Source organism: Falco naumanni, chromosome 3, assembly GCF_017639655.2.
Source record: "Falco naumanni isolate bFalNau1 chromosome 3, bFalNau1.pat, whole genome shotgun sequence".
Taxonomy (NCBI): Eukaryota; Metazoa; Chordata; class Aves; order Falconiformes; family Falconidae; genus Falco; species Falco naumanni.
The window spans coordinates 56,338,948-56,365,674 of record NC_054056.1 but is presented as its reverse complement, the minus strand read 5'-3'; positions in this window follow the sequence as shown (position 1 = coordinate 56,365,674).

Genomic DNA, 26,727 nt, shown 5'->3' with positions numbered 1-26,727 from the left:
TTGTGTAGAATGATGCAAAACTGGTTTCTTCTTGGGTAATTACCTAAAGTTCCTGCTTATCTTTTCACACATTAGCAGTCTTTGTTGTTTAGTTTCCGTTATCTACTAGAGTTCTTTTTTCTATCTACATAAACGTTATCCATTACCTAACTTTTGTTCAAGTGTAAAACATCTGCTAGATGAAGATTGGCCCTTCCTTATTGCCCACTCTAAACATGTCAAGCTAATACTTGCCCACTGGACTGGTTTCAATCTAGATCAACACTGTGAGGTAAGGAAAATACACACAAAAAAATATCTTCAGGCAAAATACTTGCAAAGAAATATATGCTTTTGGAGGCCAGCAATGTGAGTATATGTTTAATTAAATAAGACATATATACCATGCTACCAATTTCAACTCTTCACCCAGTAGCTCTAGGTCACTTTCAAAAAATGCATAGATCAGAAGGGAAAGTACTTGTGACACTATATTTAATGTAATTTTGTTTTGCTTTAAGAATTACAGTTTTTTCCCCAGTCTGAAAATTATTAACCAAAACCATTTCCACATTCTGTTACCATTGACACAGATGTGATTTCACAAATAAAGAAGTGAATGTAAGCTCCATGTTAAACAAGTTTAATAGAGCCCAGCTAGCGTAAATAAGTATTGCCTACTGTTTTCTATATTTCCTGACATCATCAGGATCAGTGGATCACTAATAATAGATACTGTCAGACAATCTAATTCTGTTTTTTAAGCAGATGTTAGCTATCCAGAAATAATGAAAAAGGAAATTACCAGAAATAGTTGGCTGAATACACAACAGAAAGCTTTTAATGTAAAATAGAAATTATGTGTAAATTAAAATTGTCATTGTTGGACCTGTAAGAATCGCTGCATTCAATGAGCTACACTAGAACTATTTAATCAGAGACTTTCTCCTTCTTTCTCTTCCAGATCTGCACCCCAGTAAAGCGAGGAGGAAAAACTAAAGAGGAAAATTGAGATTAAAATAAGTAAGCACCTAAAGGAAACAACAATCAAACCAGAAAAAAGCCCATCTAAAATAATTAGAAGACACACGACTCAGTAGATGCCAGAGGAAACTGGTGGAGGTCCATAGCTTTCCTGACATGTAAACTGGTCAGCTAACCTGGGTCTAGGGGTGAAAGACTAACCAAACCATCTAGTAGCTGGTTCCCTCTGAAGTTTCCCTTGGGATAGCTGGCACTCAACAATGGGCAGGCTTAGCCAGTAAAGCAAATGATCCAATGATTAGAGGCCTTGGGGCTGAAACAATCTCAACCTATCCTCAACCTTTCAGTGGGTAAGGGGGCCAGCCTGCTGGCGTGGAGGCATGCCCTGGAACGGGAGTATTCAGTGGGACACTTTTTGTAAGCAGAACTGATGTTGCAGAATGGTTCCGTAAAAGCTTCAGAAGTTCATTTGAGATCAAAGGAATTTCAATTAAGACATGGTTTTCAAAAATGACATGCTGAGTTGAAGACAACTCATAACAAGTGGTATAGCCACTAGCCGGGGGGGGAGCGGTGGGTGGGAAGGGGGGGGAAATAATAAATTTCTTTAGAATCTAATTCCAACAAGTTCAGATTGACAGAAAACAAGGAAATGGAATGAAGCTGTCACCAAAAACTGGAAATAATACTCCTTAACACCGCTGTAGCATTAAGAAGCAGGCATGCTATATTGCAGCACCAGATGCATGGAGGATCCCTCCATCTAACATGCATGTCCAACTGTTTTGAAGGTCCCATTTTATATTAAGCAGTTATATATATAATTCGTTACATTTCTCAGAAATATTTGCATATGTATGAATCTTCACTTCTGGGCAGTTATGCCTCCAGGTGGCGGTTACCTCCTCTTCATCCTGTTTGCCCCATTACTTCACCTAAGTACTTGCAGATATCCTTTACTTAGCACTCCTTCACAAACCCCAGAACCAGCTCTTCCTGCTTTTTCTGCTGCAGACCCTCCCTTGTCATTACCTGCTCTTTGTTTCCCGAGAGACTGACTCCCTTGATTAAAAGTCCTTTCAGTCATCAGTTTTGAGGACTTTAAATTGAGGTGCTTGAGCATTAACGACTGGAAAGGGTAAGTCACTTTGACCTAAACGTGCACATTTTTGTTTAACTAAATCAGAGTTTGGTAACTGGGGAGTTTAGGCAACAAAGCTGTCAGGGGAAGTTCAGATTGGACATTAGGAAAAAGTTCTTCACTGAGGTGGTGGTCAGTCAGTGGAACAGGGTCCCCAGGGAAGTGGTTGTGGCACCAAGCTTGTCATAGTTCGAGGAGTCTCTGGACAACAGTCTTAGTCATATGGTTTCATTTTAGGCAGTCTTGTGAGGAGCAGGGAGCTGGACTCAGTGATCCTTATGTGTCCCTTCCAACTTGAGATATTCTATGATTCTATGATAGTGGCCCTTTAAAAAAGGCTCCAGAGAAAGGGATGAAAAATCACATACTTTGAAGGGTATAAAAAAATTACTATTTTTATGAAGTACTGTACGAATTGTCATACTGTAGCACATCTCAGCAAACTGTTTTGCAATATACCAGCTATTGATAGGAATTCTTTGGCCTTACAGAGGGCTTTTGTTTAAGTGCATATGCATTTGCTACACAATCTGCAGTGGAAAAACACTGTCCGCAAAATGTTCTCATCCACTTTTTCATGCTATTATCACAGGTCCTGGTAGCTCTTTGCAAAAAATACTGTAGAACAACAGAAAGACTGACTTGAAAAACAGCTGTTAAAGGCAAGTAGGTGATATGGAGAAATAGTGTGAAATGGGGACAATGGATACCGACTGTGATTGTATGTGTCTGCTCAAGGAATGTGGGTATGGTGACTGGTCACATAGGCACACAGCTTTGAGGAGACAACTACAGTTTTGGGGAGACACCTGCCCTTCTTCCTCTAACAAAGGGGCTATTTAAAAGAGAATGAGAAAAGGATGAGAGACATTCAAATGCTATCTAGAGGGAGGGAGTGCTAAGTCTCCTTGCTGGAGAAGATCGGATGGTCACAAGAATATGAATCACCTACAAATCTGCAAGACCACCACATTCCAGGAAACGACTGATAAGCTAATTAACATACGAAGCGGGGTTTAGGTAACGAATATGTATAGGCGTTAATTGAATATTCATTTGTTTCATTGTATAAATGTGAGATGGTTCGTCACTTCGGGTATGCACGCTTGTGGAGGAGCGATCCCCCGTGCATCTGCGCGCAATAAACATACCTACTTTATAACTTTCGAGTTATAGAGTCTAATTCCGCACGTCATAGGCAGAAAGATTGGGCAAAGGAAAGGACTCTTTTTTTAAAATATTTTATATTACCCTAGCCCAGAACCACATACAGCATCTTACTAGTCATATATTATGCAGCCGTCTCTGATAAATCTGTCTACCAATGCTGCTGATTTGCAAAGCGAGTAGACCCATGCATTAATTACCCAAACTTTTGTTCAGGCTTTTAGAAAGTGGAGGCAGAGGAGATGGCAGTCAGGAAGAAGGAACAGTGGAAGAGCTACAAGTAAGCTTCTTGTGCTGGAGGCTTGCAGGATGCAGAAAAGTTCCAGGTGCTCTGAACCAAAATGAAAGATGACCAAATTCACATTCCTACCTGGTGGGATTTCTGGACCAGGTAAGCACATTGCCAGAAGTCAGGCTTTATGACAGCAATGAGTTGGTGGAGGTTATCCTCACCTAAGGGATCAGCACAGAACATGTTCAATGCCATAATCCTGCACAGAGATGCTAAAAACGCTTTGCATGATGAAAGCAGTCTAGTTATACTGGCATAGTGCTTTACCTGAATAACATACTTAACTACTCAGCAGGCTAACAAACCCAGGCAGAATGCCACACTAGCATGACCAGTCTACTCCCGATACTGAAATGACTTGGCTCAGAGCTTGCTCTGCTATCTCCAGATGGCATTGCCTTGTGACGTGTAGTTGCACTTGAATGGCATAGAAGATTACAATGAAATTTATGAACCATATTATCTGCTGTTTGTGTTTCAGGCACCAGAACTAGGTCGACACTGCCTGACAAAACACATTAACATATTTTGAAAAAAATGAAACTGTTTTCCTGTAAGAGGGTCTGTTACCTGGTGCGCAGTACCACTTCACACATGGATTCAAATATTCCTTATTTCTTTGCTCTAGTCTGCACAAAGTAGGGAACTGGGTGGTAACCCACAAATGACCAGCTCCCTGATTGTCAAAACTTTACATTATTTATACAGTTTAGCATACAAAGGCATCACCCCTCATTGGTTACAAGTTACTCAACTACTTCATTACTTAGTACTCCGTCAAATAATTCTCTCGTTTCTCATATTAATTAATTTGCATGTTCAGTCTCAACTTTTTTGGGGTCTAGGGGGTTACTCGAGTCGGTGGTCGCAATCTCCCCCCGACAGAATTACCTTTCCCCTGGTCTTGCTGAGCTCGTTGCCCGAGAGGATCTGCCTACCAACCCACCCATTCCGTGGGGGTGCTACCTTTGTGAAGTTCCTTTTCGGGAACAAAAGGATTTGCCGGTGCTTAACGAAGCACTTAGCAGGACGTGCAAAGTGCTTGTAACCTGAATTAACCTTTTTAACAACTCATTCGCTTCAACTGTCTCAAAGCTAAACCGCCAACAACACGTTCAGTTCCATCAACTCGATGTCAAGGCCACAAATGAAAATAAGGGAAAAGAACTTAAAGGCACAAAGCAGCTATAATGCAATTTAAAAAGAAAAATCACTATTATTATTGACAAAACCACCAACAACAACAACAACAATCTTTCTTGGGGGTAAGCTAGATAAACCATTCCTTCTTTCTTCCTCTGAAGGGACCTTCTTTCAGCCCTCCCCTAGCAATTAATTCAAAAGGGCTGTTATTAGTAAAATTGCAGGAGCAAGAATGCTTTTCAATTTTGGTGCTGCAGTCATTCACTGAAACATTTATTGATTGAAAAAGCCCCATGAGAATTCTGATTATCCTAACATTTTTCCCTTGGAATGAAAGGGGCAGGCTTTCATATTTCATTTATGCAAAATTACATTAATTGGTATCTGACCTTTTTGGAATAGACTGTTAAGCTTTACACTGATGGATTTTTTTCATTGAGTCTGTTATTTAAATTATGGCTATCTTAAAAGGAGCGACAGGGTGCAAACAAGAATAGAATTTTTAAATGAAACTGAAAACCGATTCTCTACCAGAACCCTGTTAACACAAAACATGCTATTAGCTGAAAATCCAGCCTCTGGAGGCTTCTAACACTTGGATTAAAATTTAGCTTTTAGATAATTAAACTCAACCAGCATAAAGACAAATTACATATCCAGACACTTAAAAAATGTGTGCATGAAAATAGAATGTTGGATAAAAGCAAAAGCTACATCAATATGTGAAGATAGATCTCAGAGAAATAGGTCCTTTTTAAAGGTCTAAAACAAGTTACTTGTTTCAAGGACTCATCTTTTTAAAAAAATAAAGATAGAAAAATAGAGGGCAGCTCAGCAAACTGACTGCAAGCTCAAATGCTTTCCAGAACCAGTAAATTCATTCCCAATCGGTATCACAGAAACAGTGTCCTTCTTTCCTAGTGTAGATAATCAAGACAAGAGAAAGGCAAATGATTTGCAAGTCATATGGTAAATCCATCAGAATCTATCCTGGGCACAATTCTGTAGAAACTAATTTAAGGCAAACCACTATTTAAAACTATTCAAATACATCTACTTGGCCCACAGTTGTTTAAAAATATTAGCAGCTGAAATCACCATTTTTAGAGATGAAGTTATATTAGATTCAGGACAGGATAATTTCAAAATTATCTAGTGAAAGATCAGACAGTCACGATAAATTGGTGTTTTCAGTTTCTTCAGACAGTCTCTTCTGGCTTGAAGAATTGTTGTGAAGTCTCTACTTATGCCTTGTGAGACTTTCACTCCTATAATTAAGTCCTTCTTCAGCCTCTATGCAAGAGCCACCACTACTTCAGGAGGTGCTGAAAAGGCAACCCTCCTCCTTGGGAAATGACAGGTAACCATTGTCAGCTTCCTGAAAGCAAAGTATGACTAATTTAGAAAAAGTGTATTTAGGGAAAAATTACTTATAAGATGGCACTCATGTTGTTTATCAATCTGCATTACAGGGCTTGGCATAACTATCTTCTTAAAGTCAGAAACAACTTTCCTCCCCAGCTCCTGGGAGAGTTTCCCCATTTCCTTTAGAATCCAATACACAAATTCTCACTCCCCTCACCCCCGTACTTTCCTTAGGAAAAAAGTTATAACACCCCCAGAGACCATTGTTCTGCAAGCTTAGGCATTAGTTCAGGAGAGAAAGTGTTCATATTAAGATTTTGATACTGTAATTTCTCTAGCCAGAAGTACCACTCTTCCACCTTTATCCCCAAGCATTGCCTTCTTCCTGTTCCTTTACTTCTCAACCTTTTGAAGCCAAATCAATTGTAATAGTCTTTTCAGATGCTTTGTTTATAATTACAAAGAGTTATTTTTTATTAGTTGGAAGAACGTTGTCTATCATCCAGAACAAGGGTGACTATGAATAGGACCCTTCCGTCAACCACATCTAAATATTTATATTTTTAAACTACATATTGGATATGACTAGGAAGACGTTGAATTTCTTCATGGAAACCCATATGGTGCTGTGTTTTGGATTTGTGGCTAAACTGGCATTGATAACACACCACTGCTACCTACTGCTGAACGGTGCTTACACAACATCAAATGTTTCTCTTTTTCTCCCTCCTGCCCAGTAATGAGGGTGCTGGTGGGCAAGAATTTGGGAGGAAACACAAACGGGACAGCTGACATGAATTGGTCAAAGGGACATTCCACACCTTATAACATCATGCTCAACAATTAAAAAGCAAACCACCCAAAAGAAGAGCAGGAGTGGTCTTCCAAAGCAGGCACTGCTCAGAGACTGGCTGGGAACTGGTCTGCTCATGGGGGATGGTGAGAGATTTCCTTTGCATCCGTTGTTTCTTTCCTTGTGTTATGAAACTGTCCTTACCTTGACCCAAAACTTTTCTTGCTTTTGTTCTTCCTGTTCTCTCCTCCATCCCACTCCTGAAGGCGGCGAGTACACAGCCATGTGTGTGGGCTTACCTTCTCTCTGGGGTCAACCCACCACAGGCTACAAGCAAAAATATAGTCCTTAGTTGATTGTACTGAGAATGTAAACAAAAATATAACATCACTAGAGATACATGCACTGCAACTTTGTAATTTACTGTAATGTTTTTACTCTGCTACAATAATACTGTTCTTTCTGCTTCTAATGATATGCCTATCTTTAGCAATCATGCTGTTATAAGAAGGTCCTTCAAGAATTTCAGATAAGGTTGCCATTATCATTCTGTTTCATAGCCTTGCAATTAAGTTCTCAGCAAGAAGTTTTCATAGCACTCATGCAGTGTAATGCTGGCAAATCACAATTTACATGGAAAATATTTTCTTACAGCATCACATTATTCAGCGATCTACCTGTTTGGGCACAATCTCCAAATAATGAAGTCATGGAGTTTATGTGAAATCATTGCATTACCTAAAGCTCCTTTGTTATCACATGCTAAAGCACCTAAGAAACAAGTATAGGAAAGAAAATGTCTGTCACTCTGCTACTACAGTAATGAAAAAAAAAAGTAATAATAATCAGATGCCAAAAATGAGACAGTGGCCCAAGATTTTGTTCACAATGGAAAAAAGTAGTTTTGTCACAATCACTTCCATTCTGCTTTGTAAGAATTCACTATCAGTCTGTATACAGACACTCATAATTTATAGCAAATCCCAAAGGAGCTGGTATTCTGTGACAAGGTATTACAAATGATACACAAAATCCAGGTGAAACCTGGAGAGACAAACACTTTCCATCTGACTGAATCTCCAGTCCAGCAGAATGTATTTCTCTTGCTATCCAAGTACACATCAAATTTAAACACAAAAGTTAGTAAAACATATTTTCAGCATATATAAAAAACTTAATTCCTTTCTGTGGAAAGTCTAAATAACCTTCAGATTAACTTTGTACATTGCAAATTCAATTCATTATCTTCTTTATGATTTATCAGATACACATCTTCATAACAGTATGAAACATTTCCTTTGAGGAAATAAATTAATATTTTTGTGGGATCAGTGATAAATAGCCTCTGAAACTTAGAAATTATGTTAGCCCTGATAATTTATTCCACTCTGCATGCGTGAGATAAAAACCAGATTGTTTGTAATACCATTTTTTATTCAATTGACAATTTAACAACAACAAAAAAAATTAAATCAATGTCTTTAATATAACTTTTAAATAAAGTGTGGTGTCAACATTTATTTAGTCTCTCTCTTATATACTAACGCATGTCTCTACATGCATTTTGATTCATAGTTTCTTCTATGGTTTAAATCTTTTCCAACATTCTGTCACTGGAAATCTTCTCTGAGAGTTTCTTAGACAAAATAGTGTAAATTATACATTTCTTAAGACTGATCACTAGGTTGCTGTCGCAGCACTTTCCAAACTAACCAGCTACAACAAGGTCTTTTACCATCTCATACCAGCATACTCTTCACACCAGTCCCTCTGCTGCTTCTCCTCTTCTCTCCTCATCCAGAGCCCACTCTCTCTTCTTTTGCTTCTTCCTTTCTGCTTCTTCCTCAGCTGCTCTCTCTTCATTGCTCTCAAGCAATAAACTTAACCAGCCACAGCTGCACCTTATCTACATTGGCCAACCCACCCCTGGAAGCCAACCCACTGCTCCTGAAGCAACCCAGAGCTGTATATTATCAATGATAATTAACCCAGCTTCATTCCACTACAGGTTGTTTCAAAACAAACAATTCAGCTTTATATACAACACAACTCTTTTCTTACCCTTCATTGACTGATATTTTTCCTTCTGTAAGAAAGTCCTGGATGTTTTTGTTTAAAAGTCTAAGCATTACATAATTAATTGTAATTGCACAACTCAAGTTCTCAGCTACTATTTTCTTAAAATTGTAAAAGTAAAACTTAAAGTTATTAGTTGAATAAAAAAAAACCAACTTTCTCCCATTTGACAGAACTACCATAAAACTGAATTTAAATATTATGAAATTAGTCACATTCGCAGTATTTGTATTATTCACTATTGCTACTGTATTATGTCAAAGATGGTCTAACAAAACAAAGTAACCTACTTACTGCTATAAGACGCTTGTAATGTTTTAGATAATTGAATAGCATGCTACTGATTCTTATGATTTATTAAAAGTGCTCATTTCCATTATCTTAAATCTTTAAAAACAGTAAATCAAACGTTGTCTTAATTACATTTTATGTTCAAGAATTTCATACTAAATTGTTGTTTTGGCGATGCCTTATTCACTTGTTCGTTCTTTTTAAACATTGCACCTAATTCATCATCTTTTGGGGATCTTGAGTTCATTTTCACTGCTTATTAGTTCAACTAGTAAAGTTGAATAGAACTTACAACATATGCTACAAGTGTAATTTTTTGGTTAAAAAACCCCCACAGTTTCCTTCTTGTGTTATGTCTCACTGCTTGACAAATACTATATCAGATTATGGGGATTATTACTATAACAAACAGTAATCAGTAATGTAAATTTAAATATTCTGTAGCTAGTATAATGACAATCCACTAATAATTGTTAATCGCATGTAAATACATTTAATCCCAGATACCATTTTCTTCCTATCTATCCTGTTGGTTACTTGGCACTCCATATCTTTGAAAGATAACTTTAAATACCTCAAACCAGATTGATTCAGACAAGTAGGTGACTAAAGACAGGTCACTTTAGCGACAGACTTTAAGTGACAAGCTTCAATTTAACTACATTAATCTACTAGGTGTATCATAATGGGTTTAATTCCCCCTGTTTACTCAGGTCAACTCGGAAGCTAGTCTCCTTGTTGTGATAGGAAAACTACAAGGCAATCTTCCATATGAGAAAAATCACAGCTACCAACCCCCGCACCCCCCAAGGAAACCTCACATCCTCCAAAAACCAAAACACCCTTTAAGTAACCTTACCTTTTTGAAGACTTGACACTTTTCACCAACTATAACTAATTAGTGGTTATTATTAGCAGGGAGAAAGAAGCAATTTTGAAGGAAGAGACTCTCTCCTACATTCCCTTTCCCTTTTCATTTGTAAGCATACTGAGCTTTCTGCTCAGACACACATATTTAGCTCATTATCCTGAGCTTACTGATGTGAGTTTCATATTAGTATAGTTTTGCTCTTTAGTGAAGTTACATTTAATTCAAACAGTATAAGTAAGAACAGACTAGATTCAGCTGAGGAGTATTCATTTTCATCTTCAGCTTAATTTGCTTTTGTTTGTAGAAGTCCAGACTATCGAACAACAACAATTTAAAGCCACATTTTGTTGTGCATACCCAGCTGTGTGTACAGGAGCACTGATCTACACCTCCTGAATGACATCAGTTCTTGTATTGCACTAACTCATTTTAAGCAAATGAGATACAAGCTTTGTGAGACTCATAGCTGGAAGGCTTGTTACAGATGCTTCAGTCTACACTATGAGCATGCTTATATTAATTCAGGTAGTTCCCAGGGCCAGTGCAGGATGGAACAGCAAAAGGTTGTTTGGGGTGGGGGTGGGGTGATGGGGAGAGATAAAAAGAAATCCTTATGCATGGCATCACATCATCATCTTTATTTACTTTTTCCTCTTAATACTTTGGAAATGCTGTTATATTCATTTCACAGGTGAGAACTGAGGAAATGAGAAAGAAATATGTGGAATTAGTCAGACAGTAAGTATTTAATTATTTAGCTCCTGAAAGCACTTTTCCTTAATCAGGCCTGAGTCAGTTGTTCAGTTCATTTGAAATGCTTAAGCACTTTTCAAAATAGCATAATATTCCAACTTTCCATTCCTAAAATGCTCATGACAGAATTAGATTTGGTTCTGTATTTCCCATAGATTAGGCTAACTTCTCTCTTTAAAAGGAGAAAACTTCAGAAAACAGAAATAATAGACCCATGTTAGAACTAATATGAAAAGGAGAGGAATTATCATTCCTGTTATGAAAAAGCACATTTCAATATGCATTGAGACATACAGCAGTGAAAACATGAGATGAGTAATAGTTGTGTGTCAAACACAGTACCCAGGATCTTCTGTACCTGAAGCAGTGTCTGGATGCAGACACCTCCAATGGCTGGCTGGGTAAGTATTTAGACTTGCTCATCCTTATGCTGTCTGTAACACTAAATTTTTCCAAACTGCTGCCTCCTTGTTTATGACAGGTAAAGGAAAACACTAGCACATAAGCAGGTAACAACACAAACAAACAACAATAAAGTCCAACTATAGATAGATTCTTGTCTTACCAATATTGATGTTGCTTTCATCTTTGCCTTAGTCTTTTCTTTACATATTAAATCTGTTTTAGTTCTTAATTTCTGTTCACCTGAGATTGTGCACTTCTCTATTAAAATACTTCACTTGCTTCTCTTGTTTTTTTTTTTTCAATCCATGCACTAGAAAAATCTCTGCATCAAAAATTAAAACAAACAAAAAAAAAACCACCACACAACAAAAAACACCAAACCAAAACCCCATGAACAATGCCACTCATAGAAATCACACTTATTTGTTCAAGCATAGCTATTAGAGAAGAATAGAAACAAGAAAAACTGCTCCTTGCTTTATAGCTTTCCTTTTTGGTCTAATCTGCATATTCACCACACTAGTCTGCTGGTTCAGAACAGATGCAGTATGTTGATTTGCAAGTTGAAAGTATGTTATGTAACTTTTCTTATGCCTCCAATACCAAATGCCATCTGAACTTGGAGATGACCATGTTCATCATTCCAAAGGGACTATGTTTCCTTTACCATAATGCACTTATTCTCATTGATTACTTGCTAAAACATCATTTTCCTATTAGTCAGTATCACATGAAGTTCAGAAAATGAAAATTTGGGAATTTTTCTAATGTGAATCCTTTACTAGTAGAAATATATATAAACCTTTCTCAATTATGCCCAGACATCAGGACTGCTTTGAGGCTAAACATTTTTATTTTCTTCTCCGCAAAACATTAAGATACACAGAATCAAATTGCTAATTTTGATAGTCTAAGACTTTTAGTTTCATACTTTAAGAACTCATTTTACAAATAGTAAATTTTATAAAGAGTAAATGAAGGCTATCTGGAAGCAGTAGAAGAGTAAAAATCTAAATAAATAAAGATATATTAAAAAAAAAGAACCACAACACACAAACAAAACTAAAACCCAATGCTGCTAAATACCATCTTGAAAACACCATGGTATTTACACTCATTCATGCTTTAAGTCACATTACTTATGATTTTTCTATGTAAATTTAAGTAAATTAAGAACTACTTTGATGTTGATTCTATATGATACTACTTAAATCTTTTCCTTCTTCCACTACAATTATATTGGAATATTTTATCCTTCCCAAACCAAACCCTGAATTTTTAAGCTCTCATTGACTTTGTCTCTCTGGTTGTCTAGTCACAGAGAATAATACATCTGACATACTTTTTCTTAATGCCATTTCAAATAATGGGCTGAAAGCAAGAACAGATATTGAATTAAACAGAATATCTTCTTTGAACAAAAGATAGCTGCCCACAAGGACTTAAAATGACAAAACAAAACACGCATGCCCCTTCCCCCCTACAAAAGCCCCAAAACCCACATACCAGCACCAGAAAAACCCACACAAATCACAATACTTGTTTTTATTCAGGGGGAAATCATGCTTCTTTTTACTGTATGAAAAAATGTTCTATAATCCACTGAAACTGCTGCTTGAGCAGGCAGGGCAGTATGGCTATTTTGACTACCAATGTTATCACTGAAAGGGTGAAAGATCCACCACATTAAAACAAAGACACAGTTATGTGCTGCATAATGTTCTGTTCAAAAGCCTTGCTGAAAAGGGGCTGAAAAATCAGAGTATGCATTCCACAGTCCCCTCAGATTGATAGATGTTAGCAGTGCTTTCCCTATCACAGGTATTTTTCTTACTGTAAAATATTGATGAAAAATTCCCTGAAAACACTGATAAGTCTTTTCTTCCTCTCCCCAACTCCCTTTTCCTATTTTCCCTAGCAATGTTTAACCAAAGTTATTGTTCAGTACATCTCTGGTTTTAATGTTTATTTACATAACCAGTATTTATTTGTGTTTTAAATGGAAGTGCAACATTATACATCAACAGCAAAAGGGAGCTAATTAAATATAAAATTCCAAGTAGACAGTAATTTTATCCCTAGAATCCACATATTGCCCAGGGTTTTTTTTTAAATAAGCAAGTATTAGTACAGAATACATTCTCAGCATTCAGTAGTAGAAGAGACAAACTCCCTCACTTTTGTATCTAAATTAGTGCTTTTCTCTGACATAAAATAAGCACTATATTTAAAATTACAAAAATTGCAAACTTTTCTTTTGCCCTGAGGATAAACCACATATATCTTATTGTAAAAATCTATTTCATGTGTCTTTTAAATAATAATGAAGTTACAATGTTAGGAATATCATCCCCTGTTAGGAACATCCCAATGTTAGGAAAATCAGTTCAGTACTAGTGAACAGTAAAACAAGTAAGCAGAGATTCAGAACAAAGGACACTGCCTGATATCATTGTTAGAATAATTTTCTAACCTTCTGTATACATGTTCCATATGCATCAGTGTCATCTCCACAAGCTGGCAAGAACTGTTCTGTTGCAAGAGAGAATTCTCTGCCTTCAGTTTCAGCAACCAAAACTGAATTCAAGAGAGATGGCTTCTGTCCTGGCAAATTTAACCAGTGAAATAACCTGTGGAGAACCACTTCTGAAATACAGAATTATTGTCAGCTGCAGCTTGAAGAAGAAACTAAACCCCCCCCCACACACACAGTTACTCTCAATGCTAATTCTTACTTTTGCATGAGACATGCTATTCAAAGCTGAATTGTCAGTCAAGAATGTTATTAATCAATTTATGAAAGTTATATAAAAAGATTTTTTTGAAATGGAAACCCAGATAATTGAAAAATAATATCTTGCTAGAATGACTAAAACTATAAGAAAGGCTTCTTTAAAAATTTAAAGAACACAGTACTTGAAACCATTTTCATTACTCAAGAGGTGGTCATGTTGTAAAGGTGACAAGCCATTAATGGGTAAAGCCATGACTATTTATCCACAAAATTTTGGGATCGTTAAGAGGATATCTATGCAGAGTGTAATTGGGTTTTTTGAATGTCATTGCAATAATTAGAGGAGATAGATATGTCCTAATTTAGTCATCTAAAGGATAAACACCAGTTTCTAATTAATTGAAAAATTCTTAGACAACATCTGAAGAGAACGCAATTTAACCTTAAAAATAAAATAAATCAAACACTAGTATTGGCAGAGGATATAGGGATGTTGACCCACTTCTCCCCCCTCCTTTCTATTTTTTAGTAACTAAGACATAACCTAGTTTGGTTTGTTTTTTAAAAAAGTGTAATCAACCTAGTTTATAAGATGTATTAAAGACCAACTTGGAACTTGAATATTTGAAACTCTTACTCTCAAATAAAAAACCCCACACAAACAAATACAAACCAATAAAAGAACCAAAGGAAAAGAAGCATTTTAATTAAACTATTAAAAATATTAAGATAATGTTGAGAAAGAAAACCTTTGAAATATAAATATATTCTTATATTAACTGTTTCAGAGGAAACAAAAATAGAGTGGTTTGTAGAAACTGTCACAAAGCAGTTGGTCCTGGTAATATATTTATAGCCGTACAGTTCATGTTTTCACTAACTTCATAAAGGCCATGCATAATTTATTAGAAACTAATTTGTTCATGAATACAAATTTTCTGACAGTTGGGGGAAAAAAATCTTTATTATGCATATTTAGCAGCTCAGCTTCCTCCTTTCCTTGTTAAAATGTGCTGTTATGGTATTTTTTACATTAACTTCCGACTGTATAAATTATAAACCTGCAGGGACCATTAAAAAAAGTCTCACAAGACACATGCTTGTGATACTTATCTACAATGATGTCTTATTTATAACACAATAATATATTGTACTAAAATTATAAAATTTTCTTTTATATTCCTTCTTGATATCTAATTTTTTTTTCACCAAAGATACAGTTTTGTGGCTTGCTGTGAAAATTAGAAAAAATCTTTTCAAAATAAAAGCTTACAGAAAATGTGGTTATAGTTCACAATTACTTTAGCCATCCATTATTACATGCTAGGGAAAACAAAACAAAATAGTAAACCACCCAAACAAACAAAAAGCAAACCAAGAAATATCTTCTTATTGACAGCTCTCTGCCCCACCCCCCTTTTTTTAGAAAAAAAATTATCAGAATATTACAATGGTTTGACAGCATGATTTGGGGCAACACCATATACCATCTACAGCTTTCAATATGCCTTAGAAGCAGGGAAAGGGAATACTTTGTGAGTGTTAATCAGTGATCGTGTTTCTGAAAACAGGGGTGGGGAAAGCATTATTTGGGGGGTGGGGTGGTGAAATCCTTATAGAACTGTGCCATGATACCATTCAGAGGTTCAGTTTGATCTCAGTGGTCTAAGCAGCTACACAAGCCGGGAAAAAGTGAGAGCAGGAAAATGCAAACAGATGAGCAGGTGTCTGTTCCCAAACATCCAGATGAAAATCTGTGTGTAATGATATAACCATACAAATGCACTTTTCACTTTCTTAGTTCACTATCCTGTGCAATATTATTACTCTATCACATGTATAATTAAAAAAAAAAAAAAAAAAGACATTTCACTATGGTTATATAAATATTTTTAAAAAGCAGAGGGCTAACAATGGTAAGGAGAATCAGGAACCTACTTTCTCAATATACTGAAAGCTCTTGCTTAGTCCACAAAATGATGAATGAGAGGGAATATGATTACTGCTTTATAAGTGCATCAGCTGAGAACACACAAGGGCTACAGGAGAGAGAAACAACAATATTGGCACAGAAACAAATGTATATAGATTGACCATATATAAATATAAGCTGACAAGACTTCTTACAGGCTTACAAAAGACAGCAGAGATGGTAAAAAGTACAACAAAACCCTGTAATTTTAAATTGAATTTGATAAAGTGATGCTGTGTGTTACATAAGGGAGTTCTCATGACAATCTATGGCTAGACTTCAGCTCACTCAAAATCCTTTCCAATCCAATATCTACTTCTCTTTTACACAGATAAGAGAAAAGAAAAACAAAACATGAAATCCAAGACTTAGTTTTAAGAAGCAAATAGTACAACGCCTCTTGACTTCTTACAGCACATAAATAAAATGGATGGAAACAGACTTTAAAGCCAAACAAACAAACAAAAATGTTTCTAAATTGGAGATGTCTGGTTTTACAACAGGAGAGGTATCTAAGCCACCATTGTTAGCCTTTTGAGAAACCCAACAAATAGAGCAACTTTTGTGCCATGGCAATTTTCTTGAGGTCCCTTTCTCTCTCTTTTATTTTTGCTTTAACGTCAAGTGCGCACAATGTGCTGGAAAGAAAGGTCAATATATTCTGATCCACAAAATATATACATACAGAATGAAAAAAAAAATATATCACAGTTCTGAGAGGCTTTTTACTTTTTGAAGGCAAATCTTTTCACTGAGAACTCTGTTACATTTTTCATTCCATCACTAGGCACTGCACAACCAGCATGCCAGATGTGAACACAGCCTTAATGAGTAGTATACTAATGGTTTTACTTACAGCACTTCAGAGCATCAATCCTGAAGTGAATGAGGTCATGTTAAATCTAGAAGAGCATAATTTGTTTTGATAAAAGAAAAATGTTAAGATTCCTTTAAAACCTCACACAAAGGTGGAAATGTAAGCAATATAAGAAATTGGGTTAAGCTTCCCTATTTTAAAAGCAGAAAGGAAAGCTTGTGTTTTCTGTTACATTTCCCTTTTATGCTACTGTAAAACAAAATATTCTCATTCAAGTTAAGGACTAAGCATTTGCTATTCTGAAAACTGTGACATAAAATATTCAAAATAGAAAAAGAGGTCAAATGTGTGATGACTATGAAAGCAGAACAAAGGCACATTTTGTGCTGAAGCATAAAGCCCAGCCATTTTAATACTCACTTATTTCCAGTTCCCATCAATCTGTTTCTTTTGCATAAAGCTGGGGAGTGTTAGACTTTGCTCTTTACTTTGATTGAAGTCTTTGATCCATTTACAATCAGAGATAGAGTCACTAGCACAAATGCCAATCATCACACAAATAATCACATATGCTGTTAGCCAAGTGTTCCTTTGCTCTTCAGTTCTGTATGCTACGTTACTAAACGCTGTCATGGAAAGTAACTTAAAAACCAACTTGTACCAACAGGTCATTGCTCTCTAAGGTGTCATAAAAATCTGCCGGTATTTCCAGCATCATCCACAAACCTTCAGAAAGATTTTCTGAATAAAAAAGGTGTTCAGTGTCTTTATGCAAACATAAATCTAGGTCACACTTTATTTGCATATAGGTTTCAAATGGCTTAAAATACTAATGACTTTAGACATCCATTCGAGAGACGCATTATGTTCACAGGGCATTGTAACCACAGAACTATGCGCTGCATTGTAATAACCAATCTCTTTATATAAACTATTTATCTTTTATGTAATAGTATATTATGTATATTTTGGTTACTTGACTGCGTAAACTATCAAACAGAGTTCATAAAAGTTCGCATTTTACATAAGGCTCTAGCCATCAACCAAATGCTAGAAAACATATAAACAGAATAATCTTTTGAGACAGTAGTTTTAAACATGTTGCTACCTGACTTTATGTTTGACTAGACAAATTATTTATTTTATAACTATAAACTATATGAACCCCACAATCAAGGAATTTGCTTAAGAAGTTTATACATGCAGCACTCCCTCATTATTTGCTATTGTAGTAAACCCCACAATGATCTGCACTACTCAGAAACCAACTGATATATCTAACACTGATATATAAAAATATATTTAAGCTTACATGATACAATGGTATATAAAATTTGTTTTCTGTGCATGTCCTTAGCCTTCAGTGATTTCAAATATCAGGGAAAGAAAAGAGGCAAAAAAAAAAAGTGTCAGGAACACCAGTTATGAAAGCTTCTGAAGTAATTTATATCACCTGTTCTACCAACAGATCAAATATCTTCCTCTCAGAATAATAAAAAAAAATATGTCCTTGACTAGATAAGAATAAATAAAACTCTTCTATTAGGTAAAGCATGCCAGGAAGAGGTAGGCTGCAGATATTTGCATGAAAATTGAATTAATATAGTGCATATTTTAAGGAACAACATATTACCTCTTTAAGAGGAAAGATAAAACACAGACTATAAAAGGGTTGCTATTTTTTACTTATTTTACTTATTTTTTGCATTTTGATAAGTGACTAGGTAAATGTTTAATGAAATCTTATGAGTGCTGGTGAATGGTGATAGCTTCTCTTTCAGGATAAATAATTTTATTTTTTGAGTCAGAGATCCAAGCAGAAAGCACATTAGTTCCAAGTCAATCATGTTGCTGTCATGAAAAACTAGGAAGATAAAGCAGAATGGATGCCTTCTAACACCCATTTCTATAACTGAATTTACTGCAAAACTAAATCCAAACTTGATTCAAGCCACCAGGATACAGCTAACAATCTGCCTGACCTGGCCAGAGCAGTACTAAGAGAAAGCGATGAGAGACCCAAAATGACCTGTGAAGATTTGTGTTCAAAGAATCCTGGGATAAAGCATTAAGAAGCCAATTCTATATGCTGACTTGCAGTTCTCATGCAAAATGTGATAATGAATACTTAAAATATTCCTTGAGATGAGGGAAACAAACATTGAAGTTTACCAGAAAAGGAAGCAGCAGTTAATAAATAGGCAGAAATGGATTATCAAAGATATTATAAATGTATCTGTGGATCCAATCCATATCATTGAAAATGAAATTGTAGTTCATTTGATGTAAAAAAGAGTGTCAACACAGTGTATTCAGTTTATAAAACTAAAAGAAAATAATGCAAAGATTAAGGAAAACAATTAATTTAAATACAGTATTGTTACTGAAATCTCGGAATGAAGAACTTATCAACACCAATGTGATGTAGATAAGCAGACACTTCTTTATTAACGGCCGGGTGTGTGAGTGAGTCTTCTCACGATCAACGCACACCAAGTTTCAAAATCAGACACCATATACAGAACTTATTCATACATATTCATTAAGTATTCATGCATAACCATGATATTTCCCATAAATCATTAACATATTCTCCTCCTATATCCGATTCTGTGCAGTAGAGCTTAGAAAGGTCTAGAAATGGGTCTGGGGTATGATTTGGGTAGGTGGTATATGAGTCAGTGGTCGCAATCTCCCCCTGCTGGAATTACCTTTTACTAAAGTTCACGGTTTCTTGGCAGGTATCTACGAGCTGTTCCAGTCGACTCTCGCCAGTTTTACATTAATCTTATATTCTGACATTTCAATACAGTTTCTACATACAGAAGACTAGTCAAATACAAAGAAACCTTTCAAACCCTAAATTTATTATCTAAGTTTTAAAAATTATTCTAGCCCATTCTTCTGGCCTTGGTACGGGATGTACAGAGGATCTCATAGCAGCTTTTACTATATAACTATAAGTTTCATTAAAATATATTTCTTATCCTTCTATATTTCTATTTTATAAAATGATTTTATAAAATCAAATAATCAATCCAATAAAGTCAATCAATCTTAACTTATTAGCAAGTCTGTAACAGTATCATACATTGACCAAGTAAATAATAATTGCTCTAAAAACACTGCATGAAAGAACAAAGAATTGTAAATGTCTCAGAGAAGCACCTGACATAGACTGTGAAATAGAAACAGTGATCTGAAAGACTAGCAGAAATGCAGAGGGACCTGCCCAACTGAATCCAGGTAGCAGAGCACTCCTGAGTTGAGTATTTGGGTATTGAATCATCAGTGAAGAAAAATGCAAAGAACAGAGCCAAAAATAAAAGAACCAATAGTTAAGCCAATCCATTCCCAGGAAATTACTGAGTTGACTGAGCTTTAAGAAGAAGAATAAGGATGACTGGGATGCAGCCTCTGTGAAGCTGCACAGAAGTTGTATATATAATACCTTGAGAAAATCACTTGGTTAAGTCTCAAGCTGCTGAAGCCAATTCTTTATATGCTCTCTGAAGGAACAGACACATATGAACAGGTTCTACCACATCAACATGCATTGATCAAATTATTTACTCCAGACCCACTTAATTCAGACTCGATCCATAGCATAAGCCACCACTTCAAGAGTACTATCGGGAGATGGGCTGAATGTAAATTGAAGCCACAACCACAGTGACAGCGCAGGACTAATCAAAGAAGCGTCATTTCACACACACCAGCAGTCCCATCCTTCCACCATGTTGACATCTACATTGACAAAGCCCTACCAGCAGAGATAGAAGGAGGTGTAACTAGTGGAAGAACTGGATTATTGAAGAATATTACAATAAAACATATATATATACACAGAGACACATGCCCCTATCAAATTTCAGGGTGGATTGAATGTGAAACCTGAGAAAGCTTTCAGTGCTTATACTGATTTTTTTTCCACCCCTGATGTTTATGTTTCTTACTTTTGTGCAGAGAATATAAAACAAACAAAAGCAAAGCCCTTTCTCTCTAAAAACCCCAACTGGGTAATTAGTCAATGCAGTTAGCAATATCATGATTACCTCCAGCATACAGCAGTGTTAAAATTAGATTAGCCTGATAATGTACTGTCACATTTGAATTGATTCAAACATAATCATTAAACTAATACTTAGTAATAACACTCTGTTCTCTTCCAATAAAATATGCATACTTCCATATATTTTGTGGTTTTTAGAAAAATATTCAAAGCAAATAATTTTTTTTGGTTTCAATGTTCATACAGTGTTTTGACTGCATGTCCATCTATGATGGGCAAATTAAAAGGACTGTGAAATACACAGAGCTGAAAGATCATATTAGCTTACAAACAGTACTTACTGAGCAAGGCACATATGAGGAAAGTAAAAACAATTAGAGATTGCAGTTAGACCGCAGGCTGGTCTGTGCTCTGCTGGGTGAGATGCTGGGTCAAATTCATCCTTAATGTAACACCCTAATGATTTTATTATCATTGAAGTTACCCAAGAGATTATCTGACTAGTGAAAGACAACGTGAGTATGCTCAGAAGCAGCAGTTTGCAGATGAGCACTCAGAAAAGAAGCATCCCAGCGTAAGTCAAGCAACATTACCTAAACATGTTCTTAAAATTTTATTTCAGGCTTGTGAATGCAAAGTATTTGGTCACAAACAATAACTTTGCTAATGCCTCCTGCTCTCCAGAAATGTTGATAAGGACAGAGAAGCGTGAAGCAGCCTGCATTAGAAGGGCAAGACTGTTTTCTGTACTTGTGTCAGAAAATTGGTTCCAGCCAAGATCTCTGCCTCTGAAGAGTGACAGTGACATTTTAGGAAAGCCTAGGTGAGCTGCCAGGACTATATTCCTCTTTCCAGTTCTTAATTTTGAGGGTATTAATACCAGTATGCCTTTCTCTACTCCTTTAAAAATAGCAAGTTATGTTTTCCAATTTAGTGAGTGCTTGGCACGTCTACCTCTTCAGCAGGTCCCACAGCTGCTAAACTACCAAACTCAATTTAGAGGGAGTTGAAACCTCCAACCTGATTGCAACGAAAAAAATCTGCCCCTGCTGGGCTCTAAGCTGCAAACCTTCAGCACAGAAGCAGGATATATGCTATTTGAGTTGAGGAAGTTTAAGGGAGCTAGGTGCAGCCAAAAGAAAAGAAAAATATCTATAGCATAAAAAGCTGTCTCAGGTGTTAGCCTAGAGGGCAGTAAAAGCATAGGTCAAAGCTTTTCTGAGTATCAGTAGTTTTTAACTGGGTAATGAGATCAATAGTTGCAGGGTGAATGATCAGCACTAACTGTAAATAAATCCTGTTAGAAGGTGCACCTGTTGTAAGAAATTTATAGCTTAAAGAACGTGTTGCAGATTCTGAAAAGCAAATACTGCTTTGATGCTAAGAAGCAACAGAACTCTAAACCGCCTAACGTTAGGATAAATAATTTGAACATGAGAACTGTATTCTGGGTACATTTTTAATTCTTACTTAAGGAGCTTAACTTTGTGAGCATCCCACTAATATATATATATCTAACTAGTATGACAGAAAGAAATTCTACTTAAAAAAAAAATCTTATAAATACAGCAAAAAACCCTGCAAAACACATTGCTGCCTTGAAAACACTGCAGCACAACTACTTTCAGTTGTCATTCCTTGCTGCCACTACAATAAGCGAAACAGGGATCTTTTCTCTCTTCATCAGTTTCCTGCAAGTTGTTCACATTGCTCAGGGGCAATGCAGATGCAGAAGTTTTCTAAATTACTTTCTTGGCTTGCAGCACAGAAACAGCTGTAATGTCTGCAAAATGCTCGTATTTTCATCATTGTTTTGTACGTGTGTGTCTGAGAGAGAGATGGACAAATACAGATTTCTTACACATTTAAGGGAAACGTCTCCTAAACACAAGATTAGGTCAAGACACTAGACACCATCTGAAAAACCACACTTTTTATTCTTTCATCTGCCTCGGTTATATTCAGGCCCTTATTTAACTATGACTAATTATGTTTCACCATAGGACAAAGTGTGCAGCAGTAATCTTGTTTTGACACGTAACTTCAAAATGATAAAAATTTCAGTTTATTATTTAGTGGGGTGGTTTTTGTTGGGTGGTTTGTTGTTGTTGTTTTGGGGTTTTTTTAATAGAATTATTAGGAGAACCAGATATTTCCTATAGTTAACAACATAATTTTTATCCAGTAAAGAGAGATTATCTGTTAGCTTATCGTTTGATTCACGTAACTTCAGTCTACAATTTAAAATGTACTGCAACTATCTCAATAATCATTAAGATACTTTCTTTGTATTTAAATGTATATAAGCATATATGAAAACAGTCAATGGGCTTTAGTAGCACATGCAGTATTATGCATTTGTTCTGAGGTTTGGAGGGCACTGGAATAAAGTGAATGTAACAGGCAGTAGCTGGGAAAAGTAAGGGGAGGAAATTAAAGTGACAATACAAAACAAAAAAGAGAAATTAACCCAAATTAAATAGACTAATTGAAGGCATAAAGTAACTGGGTAATTCAAAGTATAATCAGTCAAGTAACCAAGTTTTCTGAGACAAAGATTTGTGGAAGGGTGCTTTGAAGGTGAATTTGAATTTACAGCTGAGTTTACAATGATATCTGAATATATATGGACAAGAAATATTAAGTAAATCCAGTCAGGAGGTATCGATATACCCTTTTTTGGATCAGTAATAACAAGGCAAAATGTGTTAAACATTTGGGATAATTCACCTTTATCTTAACATTTTTTTAAACATCCATTAAGCTGTCAAGGTGTTTTGTACCTTGTAATGAAGCTTGTGAGAGATGAATGGCAGGCATTAACCACCATTTCACTATCACAGAGTGAGAGGGAGAGTCTGGAGGGGTGATTTGCACCTTGTGTGTCTTCAGAATACTGACAAGGACATTTGTTCATTATTAGTAGTACTTGAATACTAAAAATCTGCTAAAAGCCTCACAGGGTAAAGACAAAAAGAAAGAAAAAAAACCTTCACTTGAGTCAAGAACCAAAGGTATTACTATACTGAATTTTAAGTATTAGCTGTGACCACTACATTAAAGTTTCCTATTCTGCCATGCAAATTCCCAAACAATCTCTGAAGAAGCTTCTCCATGAGGATGATCCAGGCAGGAAAACAAAACAAAATGACCCTCCTAAAACCCTCCCTGACCCCTGACCCCCAAATGCATGGTATTAGATGTATACATGGTTATTTATATATTAAATATTATTTTATGATGTGAAATCTTTCAAAATACATTTAGTGATGACACAGAAATAAGTCTATTACATGGCAGGAGGTTATGTAAAAACTGAAATGCTGACATCATTGATTATTTCATTGCTATGCCTACAGCACCATTACTACTAAAAGCTTTAATTAACCTGCAGATACAATAGCATATGTAACTATTTTTTCAGTTCAGGAATACAAACCACAGAATATTTCTCAACTGGTAAAGATGTAATTAATTATACTTATTTTATCCAAATGAAAACTTTCAACATAACAACTCCCTAATGTTAACGATTGCTAGGTAAGTGACCAATTCAAAAAACAGTACAGCTGCCATACAGATTATCTATCTTGGTAGACACAGGGAATAGCCAAGCGGTTTACTTACCAAAACAAAAAAATTATTTATCCAAAAGAGAGATGATATTTTAAAAAAATTACTCAAATTTAAAATTTGTCTTTAAAAATCAAATATAAAGACAGTAATGAGGGTCACAGTATCATTTAATAACAACATCTGTACTTCCCTGCAACAGAATTTAAATTGCTAATAATGCTAAATGAAACATAAAGCAAATTTCAGAAAATGGATTAGAAAATTTAAAAAATAAAGAACGTTAACTGCAGAGACTGTCTGGGAATGTTCAGTCACATATTGAACACTGCTATAAGTAGCTGAACACATACCAAGGAGACAGTATATTTATGAAAATGTTACACAGACTAGCTCAGTGTAGAGTTAAAGTAGCAAATTTCAAATACATTACACCTGAGATGGGTATTATGAAAAGTTTTTGAAAGACTTCTAAATCGAATAGTCTGTTCTATTCACCTTTAAAATTAATTTTATTTATCTCTATCAGTAGCAGCCAGACAGGTAAAAACACAGAGAACAAAATGCAACATGCAGAATCAGTGAGCGTTCAGGGCAGTTTCTATAAAATATGCCATCACTAAGAATCATTATTTTAAGGGAAGATGATAACTGTGTGAACTTGCCACACACAAGACAGACACAACCACAGAGGATTTTTTTCTTGTAGTTTTATAATTGGGATACAAAAATGCTGTTGTAACTTACATTACAAACACCTTCCATCATAAAGTGCAAACCTATACAGACCTTAAATGAGACAATCATGCAATTAACCCAGGTTTAAGGTTCCTGATTCTTCCAGAATAGCTTGTCTTGAGATAATATTCTGAATATATTTTTACGAATAACTTTGGTTGTAAAACATACCTTTTGGTTTTAAAGTAGCCTTGGTTAAGCTTACTTATATTTGCTCACATATATATCCTTGACTAAAATTTAATTATGCACCTATAAGCTGTTCTGCTTAATTAAAAAAAATTAAAAATTTTAAAGCTTTTTTTTTTAAAAAAAAATTTTAGTCCCACCCTCACTTTAAGAATAAAAGTTATAATTAATAATTTTCAGGTTTGGATGTCTTTTGGTGTGACATTCCCATATAGGGGAAAAAGCACAAATAGGTAAAATATTGCATGAGAAAATGACATGATCGTCATTCCAGACAACACAATAATGGAAATGACTGAACAGAAAAGCTAATGGCAGGATGGGATGGTCACTGCAGTGAGTAGCATTGTGGGTGGGAGTTTAGCACATTTGGATGCTGAGTAGGAAGAACCTCATATACATCTGATTTGCTGGAGGCAACCTTCAAGAGGTTAACATTCACAGATTTCCCCTTCCTTTACCAGCTACCAGTGTAAAAGGGGATGTTAAATCCTATGCTATTTTTTGCTAACCCTTATGATCCTCAGTTTTTTGTTGCAATAATGTTTTTCTGATTTATTCTACTATTCAGCTTTTAAAGTTACACTCGTTTCTAGGCAGTAGAAATGGTAGTTCCCTTCATGAATACAAAATCTATTGTGATGTGCTCTAAGCACAGAAAACAGTTCCTATCTAGGTTATCACTCCACTACAAACAAAAAGGGAACACACACATAGGGACATTTAGGCAGAGTACATCACAAGAGAGATGAGATATTGAATAGTTTTCTGCTTATTACCAATACATATTTTATTGATTTTCTTCTAGAAGCTCAGCTCTTCAGTTGTTCTCTCTCCAGTATTATTTTAGTTTTCTGGTGTTTCTCTGATCATATGTACTAGTATCTAGGAAGTGAATATTACAACCTTATCCAGCTATCCTGATCAATTTGTTTAAACTCTATGCAATGTGTTAGATATATTTTTAATATTATGCACATTATATGAGCAATTAAATGCATGGAATTATAAAAAAAAAAAAAAAAAAAAAGAGAGAGAAAAAATATACTAACTTTTCTCATGTGTGGGAAAAAATTTATACATACTGAAAGCCAAACAGTGTTAAGTCCAAGCTGCTAAATAAAATATATTGAGCCAGTTCAACCCAAGTGTGTGCATATAAAGAGTATGGTATCTGCCTAATTATTTCTGTATTGTAACATATGGCTAAAAAATTTAAAACTGGTTATTTTCCAAACTATCTTATTTGTCAAAAAAATACATACTTCATTCTTTATACTCCTTACAAATTTATGACCTGTATTCTATGGATATGTTGGGTAGATGTGTGCAATTGTGCTGCTACTGCATGATTGCTATGATTATAATTCCCCAGACACAATGCTTTATTTCCTAAGCAGCTTGTTGGACTGCAAAGCCCACCAGACCTGTC